Raw genomic sequence first — 16,776 nt, 5'->3', positions numbered from 1 at the left:
AAAATTGATGCCAGATATAAACAAGTATATACATATATAACTCAGTTTAAACCTGTGACTGTTTTAATCTTTATCTGTGTTATAATCCATTATTGGATGGTATTTATTTATTTATACTGTGCAAGAGGTGAATTTTGTTATTTGTATTTGTTTATAACAATTTTTGTTATTTTCTCAGCGCACTGGGCAAAATTGTATCACTAAATAGTTTTGAATGTAACTGTATGGTTTAAGCTTTCTCAGGCAAACTGCAGATAAGCCATTTGCCACATCTTTTTTTCTGCAGTCCCACATCTACTGCATTCCACTTGAGTTCAACAGATGACACCGCTATTTCATTGAAAGGTTAATTATGTAATTTAACGGTTATGCACATAGTGAGGGAAGTATGCATTTAACTGATATCACATGTGGATAGAAGCAGAAATTTTAGCAACATGAATTGAGTTCATCCAAGTGGACAGCATGGAAATTTGCCCTATTTTAGTGACAAAAGAAAGGGACTTAGAAAATGTGGCACTGGTCTATTAGAACATCCTAATAAAGGGCCAGTGGCTTGGAAATTGAATCAATTAGGAAGAAGAGGTCAGAGGAAATGGCCTCAGGGTCACTTAACCCCACCTTTTATCCACAGGAAGACCTCTGTCAGTGAGCTGTCTACTGGACCCACTGGCAACTTTTTTCCCCCTATTTTTCTATTAAACAAATATAATCTGAGTAAATGCTACATACCATTTTGAAGTGATGGTTTCATTTGTTAAGGGGAAAAAGAAATCCCAACCCACTCTTTGTGAAAAAGTAATTGCCACCCTTGTCAAATCATGAATTAACTCTGATTAACCACATTTTTTGGAAAGCTTAGATAAGTTTCTTAAGCCGCATCCAGCCCAGACCTGTTGAATCAAGAAATCCCTTAAGTAGAACCTCTCTGACAAAATGAAGAAGGCTAAAAGATCTCAAAAAACAACACATCATATCACAATCTAAAGAGATAGCTGAGAAACAAAATCACTGACATCTCTAAGGCATCTCTAAGACTCCAGTTGAAACATTGTCAAAGCCATTATCTACAAATGGAAAAAACCTGGAACATTGATGAACCTTTCCAGGAGTGTGTGGCCTACCAAAATCACCCCAAGGAGGTCACAAAAGAAACCCAAAACAACAGTTGCCTCATGGAAGAGGTGAAATGCATCTTTTGGGAAAATTTTCCTTTTACTTATGAGGCAAAAGTTGAATTCTGTGGGAGGTTTGTCTTCTGTTACATTTGGCATAAACTAAGACAGCATTTCATAAAAAGAACATCATATCAAAAGTCAAACATGGTGGTGGTAGTGTGATGGGGCTGCTTTGCTGCATCATGACATGGATTAAATTCCTCGCTCTACCAGAAAATCCTGAAGGAGAATGTCTGGCTATTGGTTCTTGCTCTGAAATTCAAACAAACTTGTGTTACGCAGCAGGGAAATGATCCAAAATGCACCAGCAAGTCCACCTCAGAATGGCTCAAAAACCAAAATGAAACTAGTTACAGTCCAGACTCAAACCTGATTGAGATGCTTTGGCATGGCCTTAAAAACAAGCTGTTCATACTTGAAAACCCCAAATGTTGCTGAATTAGAATGATTCTACAAAGAAGAAGATTTACTGTGGTTATCTTTAATTAAAAGATTGTTAATGATCTGAAACGTGCAACTGTGACAAATATGCAAAAACATAAGAAATCAACAAGGAGACAAATACTTTTTCACGGCACTTTATATCCACTTGCATTTTGCATGTATTGGATGGTTCAGCCTTACAAATTAAGAGCTATATTGCAGAGATCACCCCTTTTCTATATATACTATCTATGGGCCATTCATGCAATTTATAATAAACTTCAGATTCTACTTCTCCAGGTTTATATGGCTATGATGCAATGCAAAACCATACTGCACCAGTTCATTTGAAGCTGTGAAGGAGAGTGGGTACTCATCGCCTACCATCAGGGAAAACTACTGGCTGAGTGTCTGGTCTGCTATTTAGGGATTCCACACCTCCACTTAACAGTGATTAACTCAAGGCCTTTCCTGGCCTGAGTGAGCGAGGAAGGCTGGGCAGAAACATCTGAGGATCAGCCACTCTGGGTGAATAACAAAAATCTCTGCAGCTTCGATGAATGCTTCCTTGATTGAGTAGCCAGAAACGGCGTTGAGTGGTTGAGGATGAGTCAAAGGAAGTATGTAAGGAAAACTCCTGAGCGGGAGGATGAGAGTAATGATATTTCTGTTTATCTGCAGAGATGGTAGTGGGGTATTTTTGGATGGCTGCTGTTTTTTCCTCCGTAAATTCCAGGTTCCGGCTGTTTTTCCTTCTCCTTGTTCCCAGCCTGTGAATGCAGGGCCGCTTCCTCTCCCTCCTTCCTATTCTGAGCCTCTGATTGCATGGAAGTGGGGGTGGTTAACAGGATAGTGTGTCTATACGTGTGTGTGACCAGTACGGTGCTGCATATATGTGTGTGTGTGTGTTTGTGTTGCGAATCTTGAATTGGGGGGTGGAGGGTGGCGAATGTTGCAATATGTATTTTTTCTGTCAGTCAGTTTAAAGTAATGAAAGCGCGTGTGTGTGTCTGAGCATCTCGGGTGTTGGGTGTGGAGGATGTAACCATTAAAGAGATCAGCATGTCAACTGTTCCCCAAGTGCTGCTTTCTCCAATCCAGCTGGCGATGGGAGGTGTGTGTGTGCGTGCGTGTGTGTGTGTGTATGCACTCTATGCCCTACACGCTCCTCTCAGCAAGGAACAGACAGATGGATCTTTGGTTTGGCCAATGTTGTCTGAGTCTGGCTTCTGATCTAACTGTACAGTCCTGCTGCAGGCCAAATTACTCTGCATCTCTCCCTGCAAATTAACCGACTTCTAGCAGAACAAACAGAGAGCTACAAACACCCCAGAGGAAACGATTCATGCCTATAAATACAAGGTTTGCATTTGTGCTACATGGTTACATATGATAAACATCAAGTGTCTGAAGCATCGCTTATTTCTCAATGTTGCATGTCAAGCAATAAACATTACATATAAACAACATGGTGATTTTGTTTTCTCCCCTTTAGTTGCTATGCAATCAACCATGTTGGTACAGCATTAATCTTAGTAAAACATTTTATTTGACATCCCGGGGACAAGGGATGGACTATCTGCCGGTATCTTCATTTAGTCCCTTTTGCCAGTTTGCAAAGTCAGCTTTGGGAAAGTCACAAAAAAGGTTGAATATCTGTGCACTAAAATGCTGCAAGGTCAGAGAACCAAAAATGTTATTTTATGATTATAATTCATTTGGGGAATGTTTACATATTTCAATCTGATATTGCATCCAGCTAATGCTGTGTAACCCTGGATGGCGATTGCTTGATGTTATCGTAAACACTTGAAAAATGAAAAGAAACACATTTCTTCCTTAAACTGTTGGGAGTCTCTGGGCTCTTCATTATCAGCTCAGTGTTTCTTTCGCTTTTCGCTTTTTATGTAAACAAAGAGTGATCTATTACTTGCAAAGCACAGACACAGCAACACATGACTCATATTTTGCAGGACAAAGTGCAGCTGAATTTGAGGTTAAGTTTAAATAAACCTCAAGTGCAATTGAAATAAAAATGGAGATGTCCAAAAAAAACCAACTGCATATAAGCTTGTGGAACTGACACATGGAGCTAATGTGGAAGTGACTTAAAATTGCATTATTTCCAGTGGCCGGTACAGGCACCACTATGAGAACATAGCCATACTTCTCATTTGATTGACTGATTTTTTTTTACCTCGATTTTCATTTTGTTTATAAATACACTGAATTGGTATCAGTACAATTTAATCTTCATTTTGTAAATCATTGTTCAGTTAAAATAGTAAAGTGATTCACAAACAAGGGAATGCCAAACTTAAGGTTTCTATTGTTCTTCCAGATCTATTTCTGTTTAATTGACTGGGTCAATTTTCATAGAGCTTTACCTTCTGACTGTAATTGCTTTCAAAGACCAAGCAGATTGAAACAGAATGAAAATGTTGTTTATGATGAATCAGAATAAACTAATTTTTTTTAGCTTTAATTTCTGTCTGTGCACATTCCTCCATCTTGATGCTAATGCCTGGGAACATGCATTTTGCACTTTTCCAAATAACTGTTGAGTCTAGACCTGACCTTCAGCTGTCTTCAACACTAATCACTTCAGTAAGGGAAGAATGGTTACATGTCTTAACAAAAATCTGATTCTAGTATAGACTACCGTAGTATAACAGTGTGCAGAGGAGGGATAGTTGATATATTAGACAAAGGATGTTGGTGAAGATGGAGCTGCTAGGCAGGAGGGAAAGAGGAAGACCACAGAGGATGTCATAAAGCAGGACATGAAGAGGGTTGGTTAGACAGAGGAAGATGCAAGGGATAGGATGAGATGGTGGCAGATGATCCAATGTTGTGAGCCCTAAAGTAGAAGACTACTGTAATACCCCTGAAAATAAAATTAATTTGTATCTGTCCTGTCTTTCATTTGTTAGGAGTTAAAGAGAAAAGACTGATGCCTTTTTAAAAGTCTGTGGGCTAAAATATGAATCTACTTGGAGCAACCATACAAAATAGAAAAGATGACATCAACCACTGATATCTGCAGTCTTGTTTTGAAACCTCTAGATTAACGCTTTTGTCTCTGCCATCTTGGTTGTAAAAAACTGAGTGGGACATGTCTGACTGTAAAACTGCATGCTCACTGGCTAACGACTTATCAGTCACAAATTGTTAGCCAATGGGTGTGCAGTTTCTTACCACAGACAATTTTCCATTTTGAAACATAATATGACCAATTTAACTAATGACTAATTCAAGATGACCCCAAATGAGTGACTATAGCCATTAACTCATCAGAAAAGCATTTACAGAGGTCAAGCCAGAAAGCCTCTGTTTGCAACCACATCTATAGCCATCCGATGGCCTTCAGATAAAAAACAAAGTTGAATGCAATTCTGCATTGGCTTCTTTTTTCAGACCTGGAAACTGCATTCATGTTAGTAAGTAGGAAGAAAGCATGTGCATATAACCATCCTGATTTTGTCCAACCAGTACCCCTGAAGCACTGTGTGTCTCGGTTAATTATAAGTTCTTTAGTTCTTTGTTATGTTAGGATGGAGACAAGCTTGTGTTTGTAGAGTGTATTGGTTAGCACATTCACCTAACACACAAAAGGTTTCCCCGGTTAGCAAATGGGAAGAAACACAAAACCAGCCTAGTGTACTCCTAGTGCTGGTCCAAAGCCCAGATAAATGGGAGGGTTGCTTCAGGAAGGGCATCCAGCGTAGAAAATCAGCGCCAAATCAAATTACCTTAAAATGATTTCTACCACTGCCGACTACATTTACAGAAGCTGGCATAAGTCAAGGTGGACAGACACAATTTTGAGTGCATGCCCTTGCAAGCGAGTGGTCCCTTGGATGAATATTTCAGTGTTGACATAAAAACAATGCCACACTGCAGCCTGCTCCTCTGTTTATTGTACAACAAACCACTTAAACTACTGTCATATTGGATTTTTCCTCAGCCTCTTGTTTTTGGATTCCAGGCTATACTGCTGAAGGTGGAGTATAAATGGGTTGACATTAGCAGTCACATATAGACATATCACCTTTCCCCCCGAAAAACCCAAAAAACAGAAACACGAAAAACAACAAAAGACAAAACCCCCATTTTCGAGGTGTGTAAAGCACTAGGTCAGGCTTGCATTGCTATGTAGGAGTCTGTCATTTATCTTCTGACTCCTCCAAACTGCACTTGAGTGTTTTATGTGGTCTGATTTATCAGATTAACTGTATGATGAATCGCTCTAACGCATCCAAAGATGATGATTTCCCCAAAGACGAGTGATGTAAACTGTACAGTGGTGTTTCCCGAGTTCTTTTACTATGATTTAGTGTTCAGGGAACTGCATGGTGAATTTGTAAAACTATTGTTTGTATCTTTTTCCATCTGCCTCACACAGTAAATCTGAGATTTTTTTCAGTCTGCTTCCTCTCGGGGACTTTCAGGGTTGTTTTGACCGACAGCGGAGACGTTTGAACTCTTTCATACCAGCAATATGTGGACGGACGATAAACGCAGTTGCATTTTCTTGAGATTATGAATTATGTTTCTTCCCTAGACAAGCATGAAGTTTTTTGCTTTAAAAAAATATGTTCTTATCCACTTTCTCTATCAGAAGGTTGACTGGAATTTCCAGCTGAGAGCGAAATGATAAGGGTTGGTGTTATCTGTGTTTAGACTAAAAATGTTTAGGAAGAATAAAGTTTAGAGTATAGCCAAAAAACACATTCTTTGTTTGAGTGCGTTTACATGTGACTCATTGATTTAAGTATTCGTGAAGACCAGCGTCAGGTTAGAAATGGATTAATAGGCAACTCATCCTTGCTAGGGTTTGTTTTACAGGGATAGAAGGAATTTGTCTTTTCCTGGACTCATACATCAATATGGCAGATGTTTCCTAAAGGATGGATCACAAGGCCTTTCAAACGGATCCACAAACTACCTTAATTGCTGTTTGTTTTGTCTCCCTCCGCCTCCCCCTCCTCTACTCTCAGTCTTGCGTCAAACATCTGAGGAGCATTTTCAAGAACAAAAAGGAACTCATATTGCCGCTGCGAATTTGGCTCTCGGACACACGGGGGATCTGGGTATTGTTTCCCCACCTTTTATCCATCCACATTTGATCTCCGCTCTCATTCACAGTCCAAAATCCGCTCGGTCTTCTCAAGCTTTTTATTTATTGATTTTTCCTTTTTAACCAAATTACGATTCCCATTCATGATACTCGCGGTGTTTTTCCATGCCCGAGATGGGTATTGGGTGCTGATAGGATATCAAGCACACCTAAGTGCTTCCCTTTCCTCCCTCTCTTTATTTTCTTTCCTTTTCTCATCGGCCTCTGCTTCTCTATCAGGCCCCTCACACATGCTCTGTGTCACGTCCTGTAGCGGACAACAGCCCTACCTTCCCTGAAAGGCACAATGATTCCAGCCACAGATCAATCCTCTTCATGTCTACAGAACTGATTGAAATCTTGGAGAAAAAAAAGTATGCAAGCAAGATTAGTCATGTTTTATCCCCCCAACCCTTGTTCTTCCTACTCTCAAACCTTTTCTTGCTTATTTCCACCTACAATGACTCATGGGTGCCCTTTTTTTCCTTGCTTTCCTATCCCTCTAGCAACCTGCAGTGTAACTTGGTGAAAAGATTTGAAGCTCACTCTCCTTTCAACTCGGCGTGTATGTTTATTGACCAGTAACCACCTTTCAGCCCTCATCATTGTCAGGTAGGGTTGTGTTTGTTGATGTTGTCTTAGTAACAACATGGGTTACCAAGAATCATTTAGCTGTTGCTGAAAAGGATTAGAGTACGGTGTTTTAAAATCCCCACATCTCAAACCAGTTTGTCTTATCACAGGAGAGTCTGGAGAGAGAAGGAGGAGAAACTGAAACCTTGAAATCTGGCTCACACATCGTCTTGAGTTTGTACGGTCGCAATGATCGTGATGAATGGTGGCGTCACTCAGGCCCACTTGCATTGGCTGCAATCAAACAGCAAGGGCTTGCTAAGGATGTTTGAACAGGGCAAGCTCAGTCCTGATTGGCATCTTGGGTTCACATCTCACAGGGGAAGGAGGAATGACCTCATGTTCAAGTGACTCAACATTTGTCTTAAGTGTGTGCACCAGAATGTCAGTAAATGCAGCACGGTAATGACATCATGTTACGAATAACATGCAGTACTGAAGGGATGGCATTAGCTCATTGCACAGTAAATATTATACTGCATAATTTGGCCATATGCGATTTGGGAGAGTTGTTTATAATTGCTGCCAGCCCCTCGCCCTCAACATGGCAGTGGTGATTCATGTGATTGAGAAGAGTGTGGGAGGGGAAGTGGGGTGGAAGGGGAGGAAGAGAGCCAGGAAGTAGGGGGGAAAGCTGGTCTATCAACGAGGCCTGATAATGGAGACCCACAGGAAACTGCTGAGGAGGATTTTCCACGATGTCGCACAGGAGTTCTGGCACTAGAGAACACACACATACATACACATATGCACTATTTTATCCCTTCCCCATCCCTCCCTGCTCTAATCCCACACAAACAGGGCCACCCACACCCACATGGGTAGTACAACAGTGTCCCCTCAGCAATCAGTGATTTTAAGTTGATCGGCAGGTCTGTCAGCACGTTTTCCTTATCTCCTATTCTGGCTGCACCTGCTCCAGCGGGGCACCGTGCCAACTCTCATCCCCGGCTTGTCATTGGTTCGCAGCTCTCAGAGACCACAGGGCATGTTGGCCAATAAACAAGATGAAAAGAAAGCGTACACAGTGTTTGGTGTTGCCCTCCTCTTCCTAAACTTAGAGCTCGGGATGCATGAAGTAGAGCTTCACTGCATCGTCTGGTCCGACATCAAAACACATCCTTCAAATACAAAACGCAAGCCAACCAAGCACGGCAAGAGAGAGGTGTCCAAGAGAAACTTGGCCCCCCTCCAGATCAGCCTGAAAGGAGAGCGAGGAGGCATGTGTGTTAATGTGTTAATGTGTGCGTGTGTGCGTCGAATGTGTTTGTCCCATACTCGGACAGGGAGGGGTCCTTGTTTTCCTTCTGCTCTTCCCTTTGGTTACACTGTTGTTTCCCAGACCCCCCTGTATACAACACATCCCATTAGGAAGGCTACTACCTTCACACTTGACAACACATGCACACACACACACATACACACACGGACCCAGGAGGAAAATCAGTGCTGAGAAGACCTTGCTTCTCTTCCTATGGTGCAGTCGTTAGGGAAATGGAGAGGCAGTGCCATCAGTGGACTCCTGCTGCTAACGACACTGTTCAGCTGCTGCTGGTGTTTTTTTTCTCTCCAAACGGTGGCCATAGTTAGAGCTCTAATATATTTGCAGCTCATTAACAAAAAAAGCTGCCCTTTGAATATCTGCCAGATCTGGCTATCACGATTGCTTGGTCATTAGCTTATTGATATTTAATGTCTGTCATCAGCTGTCCTGTAGCCATTAGGGGGTTTAGCAATCAGTTGTTTGTTTTTGAGCTGTTTGCCCTGTATATGGCTCGACGTGGTGCGCAACCTGTCTCCTGTTTGAAAAGCTCGCCATTCTCAGGACGTCCTGTAGAGTAGCACCCCCCCCCCCAGAAAAAAGAAAAACACACAGACACAAACAGACACAAACACATACAGGCATACTTCATCAGAGCAACCCCCCTCCCCGCACCTCACAGCTCCTGCTCCTTATCTTAAGCGTCCAGGCAGCTGCGTGTTTGTCTGTGTGTGTTTATATGAAAACGAGGAGACAGATGATGTGCGTGCGCAAGCACCCTTGTGTGTAAGGCAGAGAAAAAGGTGTGAAGTACAGTCACCGAGGTTGCCTTTCAAGTTCTCCTTCCTTGTGTGGCGGCGGTCAGTAGTCAGAGATGGGAGGGAGCAGGATTAACAGCTGCACGGACTTGGTGGGTCTGCCGGCCGTGGATGAAGGAAGGACGTTGAATCGTTCCAGACAAGCGTCTGATCCAGCGAGCAATATCATAACCAGAGATCCCTCGCAGAATTTTTTGCGCTACAGGAAGAGTCAAGCATGTCATTTAACTGAAAATAAAAACTGAGTATAACCAATCAGTGTTAAGATTTGCACACTCATCACACAGTAAAAGAAAATGTTGTCATAGATTCACTTGAATTTAGTTTTTTTTTTGTTTTTTGTGGTAGTTGGCGTGCTTTGTCATCGGGATCCATTAGCACTCATTAAAAACAATACAACTCTTGAAACACAGTCCAACAACCCCTCCAGCACACAACATACTTTTAACAGCATCTTTTATTCAGTCAGACATGATTACGTTTAATTTCGTCAGAATTGTAAAAGTACCATCACTAAAGTTGAAATCAAGTTTTTTGTATGAGACGCTCTGGGGCGATATTTAATTGTACCATGATGCTTTGAACTAAATGGCATGCTAACATGTGCTGATGTTTAACATGTTTAATGCCTACCATGTTTGCTATCCTACAATAGTGTGTTAGTATGCTAATCTGTAATTAAGCTACTAATAGTAGCAGTAATTATGCTGATTAAGGTGTTCAGGTTTTTGAGATTAATGCTAATTGCAGGCCAATTAGTAAGGCTTTAAAATGCTTGTTTGTGATTGCATAGTCAACTGTCCATTGGTATAAAACACAGAGAAACTGCATCCAGATGGTCTCCCTCAGGTTGCTCACCGGGTGGAGAAAGTCGGGGTATCTATACACTATATTTTTATGTCTGTGTGCTCTTAGTGCATTAAACACTCTCCCTGTCTGTTTACAGGCAGTATGATAAGTTCAAAATGGATTTATGTGCTGCTGACACAGGTCAGGTGGCCATAAAGGAGGTTTTGCTGTTGAGATGAAGCATGAAGGCTCTTCTTTCTGTTATGTGCTTCAAATAAAATGGAAATGTGGTGCCCCACTGTAGCATATTACACAAGGAAATATGATACATTAGAGCATCACTCTTGAAGATGTGAAGTTGTCTCACAGTTGATCCTACAGTGTTTGTCACACTATCCTCTGTTTATGCCTGTTTGTACCATTCTCTGCACGCATCTCTGCTCATTCCTGCATGCGCCTTTCTTTGATTCATGGACTGTTTAGGTTTAGAAGCCTTTGATTTTGGAAATTGATGCATTTGATGTTCTCTTTGGGAAATCTCTCCATGAAGGGGGGCTGTTTGTGTTTCTGTCACGTGCTCTTTTTGGGGCTGTTGAACGTTTGTGCTGGGTTTTGGGGTCGTTTGTCTGTGTTGTCTATCACTTTGTGTCTTGTGGTGATTTGGGATTGTTTGTCAGTGTGTGTTTGTTTTGTTTTTTTGCTGTGATTATTATGGGATGCAGCTTGCTGCTGAGCCACTTCCTGTTTATTGCTCTTATCCTGTCCTCGGGATCATCACTGACATCACAAGGTTGTTTACGATGTGGGAACCAAGGTGAGCTATATTTACTGAGTGTGTGTAGCCATCTCAAAACCTCTGACCTCATAAAAGTCAACTGTAGTATTTTTTTATGTCAGAGCTTGGCAGTGCAAAGTGTGTTTTTTTAAAAAAGTACCCCACATTCCCGTTCCCATTTTACAGTAATTGCAATAGATATAGCTTTCAGCCTCTTTCACTGACTAGTAATAAAAAAGCATTTGCTCCGTCCATTATTCACACTTTTCTTCAACTTGAAGCCAAGTGATGTAATTTTTGGGAAGCAGGAGTACATTTTATGTCAAGAACAACATGCTCTTCACACATAGCCTTCGGCTGATATCTGTGAATGTCTCATAAACAATGAGATTATTTCTGTAGCACATTTCAGTTTAATACAATAACTTTCGCATCTACTAACAGTAAAAAGTCTGGACACCCTTATTCTTTTGGGACTATATTGCATGATATGCATGCTCAAAGTTGATCATAGAGTTTGAATTAGAATTAATGCCATTACAAACCATCCGTGTTGTTAAAAAATTGCACAAAATTCTGAATTTTTTGGGAGCTCAAACTAGTTGTGTAACGTATGTACACACCAAAAGTATTTTCACCAAAAATGTGTCCTATTTGTCCTGTGAATACAAATAAAGTAGACATCAAGTGATGACGAGCTGGCCCTGATATTATTAAGTAAGAAAAGGAAGAAACATTGTATTTTCAGTACCAGCGCGCAGTTTGAGCTGCAAGCGGACTTGTCATCAAATGAAGTGGTCTGACTGGTCAGATCTGTTTAATCACATGTGAAAATTCGAGTTTGGTCAGCGTGAACCAGCGTGAACCAAGAACCTATCTGGAACCTACCTGGAACCTATCTCGGCGGTTGGGATGGCGAGAGGCAGGGTACACCATGGACAGATCGCCAGTCTGCCGCAGGGCTAACACATAGACACAGACAACCATTCGGTCTCACATTCACTCCCACATTCACACCTATGGGCAATTTAGAGTTTCCAGTTAACCTGTCCCCACTAACAAAAATCATTTTGTAGTAAAAATACTGTTCGTAATCAACACACATTCATATATATACATAAATAAAACTTGAATAAAACTACATAAATACATCAAAGCATTTCACTATTCATTGTACTAAATGCATTTGCCACAAATGAGTCCTTATACACAGTTTTACTAGAGGCATACTGTGACGAAGGCAATAGTTCAAAATCTGAAACGTACGAAGATGCTTTATATAGATGAGTTTAAATTTCATGTTGCTAGCATCTGCATTTAAAAAATAATGCAATTTAAAAATGGCAGATTTGAACCTCAGCAGCTTGTAACAGTTTTCATAGTAAGATGCTGTTTAAAAAAAGGCAGCTTACTCTAAAGGTGCTAAGTGGCAACATTTCTCAGAATAAACTGACACACACTTATGGGCGATGACCTGCATGACTTTCATAAGAATTGGGTCATAACATGGCCGGTAGTTGCCTTTTCCAACAAGCAGCCAGTTACAGATGGTCTACAATAGGAGTGGCACAGTGCACCAGTGGTTAGCACTGTCACCCCAATGTGATGGGTCTGGGTTTGAATTCAATGGTGGACAGGGACCCTTCTGCATGGAGTTTGAAAGTTCTCCCTGTGTCTTCATGCTCTATCTGCAGGTACCCCGGCTTCCTCTCATAGTTCAAAGTCATTGGTGATTCTAAATTGGCAATATGTGTAAATGGTTGTCAGTCTCTCTGTGCTAGCCCTGCAATAGACTGACGACTGGCTTGTCTGTCACCCTCTGACCCTGCTGCCCCTACCACCACCTCCTGAATTGATGAAAGTGCTTAAAATGGATGGAGAGACAAGACAAATCATACTACTGGAAACACTCCTTTTGGTTTAGGTCAGGGGTGACAACTGGGTAGAGTGCACCGAAGGTGCTCCATTACCGTAAATAAACAGCATAATTACCTCGCCTTTTCTCATGTGGGCTGAGTAAGAAATCACATAGACTTTGTACTAGGGAGTGGGCAGGATTTAATGTCCAGTCTGTCTAAATCCGACATTTGCTTTCTCACATACAAGTGAATGTATAGAAGTTTTGGGCTGCAGTGAATATGTGAAGAAAAACAGGCATACCTTCAGTACCTTTAGACCGAAGGCCAACACAGCTGTTTCCACCGCGTCCACTATTAAAGTTAAGCTGATGCCATCCTCATATTTATTGTACAGACATGACAGAAACACTGATCTTCTCATCTGACTAGAAATATAACATTTAAAATAATTTGGAGAAAATGAAACACTAGTTGGTATTGGAAACATATTAACCAATGCAAAATGTGCAAGTATTCCACTTTAAAGTTCTGTGCTATGGTTGTAAAAAAAGAGGATGAGCATGGCATGCAAAGGATAAAACAGAGAAAGTTTGGCAGTGCAGCTCACATTCAGAAGCTTTAATGAGTAACGGCACAGGGTGGAGACCGTTTGATGCCTCAGTGCCAACCAGGTCGGGGCAATGTGCTGCCAACTTCTGTTAAAACAAAACAGAGGAATGGGGCACAGGCAGTCCCCTTATTTTCCTCCTCTCCTTCCACAAATGCTTTCACTCCACACCCCGTTTCCTCTAAACTCGCTGCCAGCTTCCTTTTTCATCTCTTTCCCCGTCCTGATCGTCCAAATCGGCTCTGGGGTCTGTGTGCGATGCAAGAAGAGGAACAACAAATCCAGACTTAGCTGCTTAATTGTTTTGTTTTGTCTTGCGAGTGTGTGTGCGTCAGACGACAGAGATGTCAGTTACATTTTCACATAACAATGACCTCAATATGTTTTATCACATCACCAGAAGTGCCCTTTCAATGCCAGCCATCCTTGAATTTAAAGACTCAGTATTCAGCAGATCAGTCATTGAGTCTTTCAGCTTCACAAGCCCTGTTATTAACCCAATCAGCATGTTTGGTTGTCTGCCTCTGAAGTGTAGCTTTCAAGTGATGGGCGCCAAACTCACAGATGCTGTTGTTTAGGTCCTTAAACAAGCACTGAATAATAAAAGTAGCAATGTGCTTTCTTTTAAGCGGTGTGTGCATTAAATTGCTAATAAGTGCAAATAACAGACTTACTTTCAACTCCCAGTGGTATAAAACATTGAATAGAAACACAGCCTTGTTCTACGTATACCACTTTGATTATCTTGTACAGAATAGGCTGTCAGATCTTCTCTGAGAAGGAGATTTGGCAGCAGTTGTGTGATTTCTATGCATGATTTATGATCTTTTTACACATAAGCACTGATTTTACTGGGGCGTTATGCAAACACTGCTAGTTCACAAGGGCATATAAAATGGTTACTGGGCAGCTGCACGCAGGGTGTTGTTACTAGCAGAGATAATAAAGCTGCACAACAACATACTTCTGTGCCTGTCATATGTAAATTTTGGTCTAAAGCTGCATTTTGATGTGAATCTGCTGGGTTTGTTTTTAGTGTTAGGTTTAATATTAAATGATGCACTGGGAGATAAGGAGTAAATACATTCCTGAAAGCCTTAGCAAAGACTTGTGAGTGTTCAAACACAGAAACTTAAAGATCCCCTCCAGCCATGTTCGAAGATATATAAATTCCCTCTGAGCATTGGGATTTAAACAAGAGAGGATTTTTGCTTGATTTGCCTAAAAAACTGTTCTGTAAAAAAACAAAAATGCATTGCTTTGGACAGGCTAAAGTTTTTCCTCTCCTTATTTCCAGAAAATGCAAATTTGAAAGATCTCTAACAACCGCTCTTCCTTTTCCAATGAGCTCCTGGCTGTTGGTTGTTGGCAGAAATATTTGAAAATCTGTCATTAGACTGAAATGCGGTGCTGGCTGATTTATTTTAGCATATATACTCAATGGCCCTTTGATAGGTACACATGTTCAGCTGATTATTAAATCAAATATCTAATTGTCCAATCACATGATAACAGATCAGTGCATTTAGGGATTTAGACATGGTCAAGACGACCAGTTGAAGTTCAAGGTGAGCATCAAAATGGGGAAGAAAGATGATTTATGCGACTTTGAATGTGGCATAGATGTTGGTGTGAGATGGATGCACCTGGGTTTGCAGAGAATGGGCTGAAAAAGAGAAAATGTCCAGTGAGCAACAGTTCTCTGTGTGGAAATGCCTTGTTGATGTCAGAGGTCAGAGGAGAATGGCCAGATTGCTCTGAGCTCACAGGAAGGTAACAGTTACTCAAATAACCACTTGCCACTGCCAAAGTATGCAAAGAGCTCTGTGAATATACAACAGCAAACTTTGAAGCAGATGGGCACCAGCAGCAGAAGACCACACCGGGTGCCACTCCTGTCAGTTAAGAACAGGAAACTCAGGCTACAGTTCACATGGGTTCATCTGGACAACAGAAGACTAGAAAAATGTTGACTTTCAGTTTCTCCTGCAGTATTCAAATGGTTGGGTCAAGATTTTGTGCAAACAGCAAGAAATCATGGCTCAATCCTGCCTCGTATCAACAGTTTAAGGTAATAGTAGTGGTATAATGTTGCAGTAGCAGTAGAAGATGCTTACTTATTGGATCTGCAAAGGTTTGGCGTCAGATGTGGGAAGCTTCCAAAGCCCAACATCCACACCAGATGATCAGCCACTAACCAATGGTTGCTCCAACTTTACTTCCCTGAGGTGACCTTATTAGGCCACTAGGAAGTTGAGCCTTGCGTGCCAATATCACTGCAACATCTGCCCCGACAACAGCTGATAAGTCTGATTAGTTTTTATACAAACACTGGCAAGGCACAACAATATAATAATGAACAGGGAAGTGAAGGGGGCAGCAGTGTGATAATGCAAGGACTTGAGTTTGTAGTGTACTACAGTTCACCTGTGTGAACAGCGCTCTGTATTCCCGGCTCAGTGATATGAGGCGCTGTTGGGACGTGTGATTTTAATGCCACGCCCCACCCCTCCATCTCACTAATCAGCTTCAGGAGTCGTAGCTTATGTCACCATGGCTACAAATGCTCCTGGTCGCATAGGTTTCCTCTCCCCTCTTACCTTTCCTGATATCCCTCTCTCTTTTTTTCTCTCTCTCTCCCTTCCCACTGTCGGCCTTATACCTCCAAGCCTGGGAGCGGAATTCTGGGAACATTTTTCCATGTGAAACAGCGAGGGTCAGCCTAGGGGTGTGACGCCACGGCATTGTTCCCGCTGCGAGGAGAGGAACCGTGCGCCGTTAGGCCAATTCCTGTCCGCTCCAAAAAAACAGCCACTTTCTCACACTGCTTTCCTTCCTCCGCCAGACAGCTCAAAACAATCCCAGAGTGTTTGTGGGTACGAGGTTCGGAGAGGCAAGCCACAGAGCAAAGAGAAGTGGAGGGAGAAAGAGTAAAGAGAAAAAAAAAGTAGAGGAAAGAGCGAGAGAAGTCTTTTTCTGTTGGTTTATCCAGACTGTTTATGGGCCATTGAAAACAAACAAAGGGGGAAAAAAGATCCCACTGTGCCCAACTGACACTCGCTGAAACAAACGGCAGGCTGACATTATATCTCTGTAAGTGGGCTTGAGCAACCGGCTGTGAGCCCGCCTGCCTTCGCCTCGGCATCATAATCTGTTTTGTTGTAAAAACAATGAAACATTCTTGTCATAAAAAAGTGCACGCTGCTCCCTCAGTCATGAGCTTTTAATTTCTTTTTTCTCCCTTCTCCATCACATGCTCATAAAGATCGTACATATTCAGATGGGTCCTTGGGGGAAAACTATAATCTCATTTG

This window comes from Copadichromis virginalis, linkage group LG15, assembly GCF_057382275.1.
Source record: "Copadichromis virginalis isolate Kocher_CV1m ecotype Utaka linkage group LG15, C_Virginalis_male_GT1.1, whole genome shotgun sequence".
NCBI lineage: Eukaryota > Metazoa > Chordata > Actinopteri > Cichliformes > Cichlidae > Copadichromis > Copadichromis virginalis.
Note: the sequence above shows the minus strand (reverse complement) of the source record.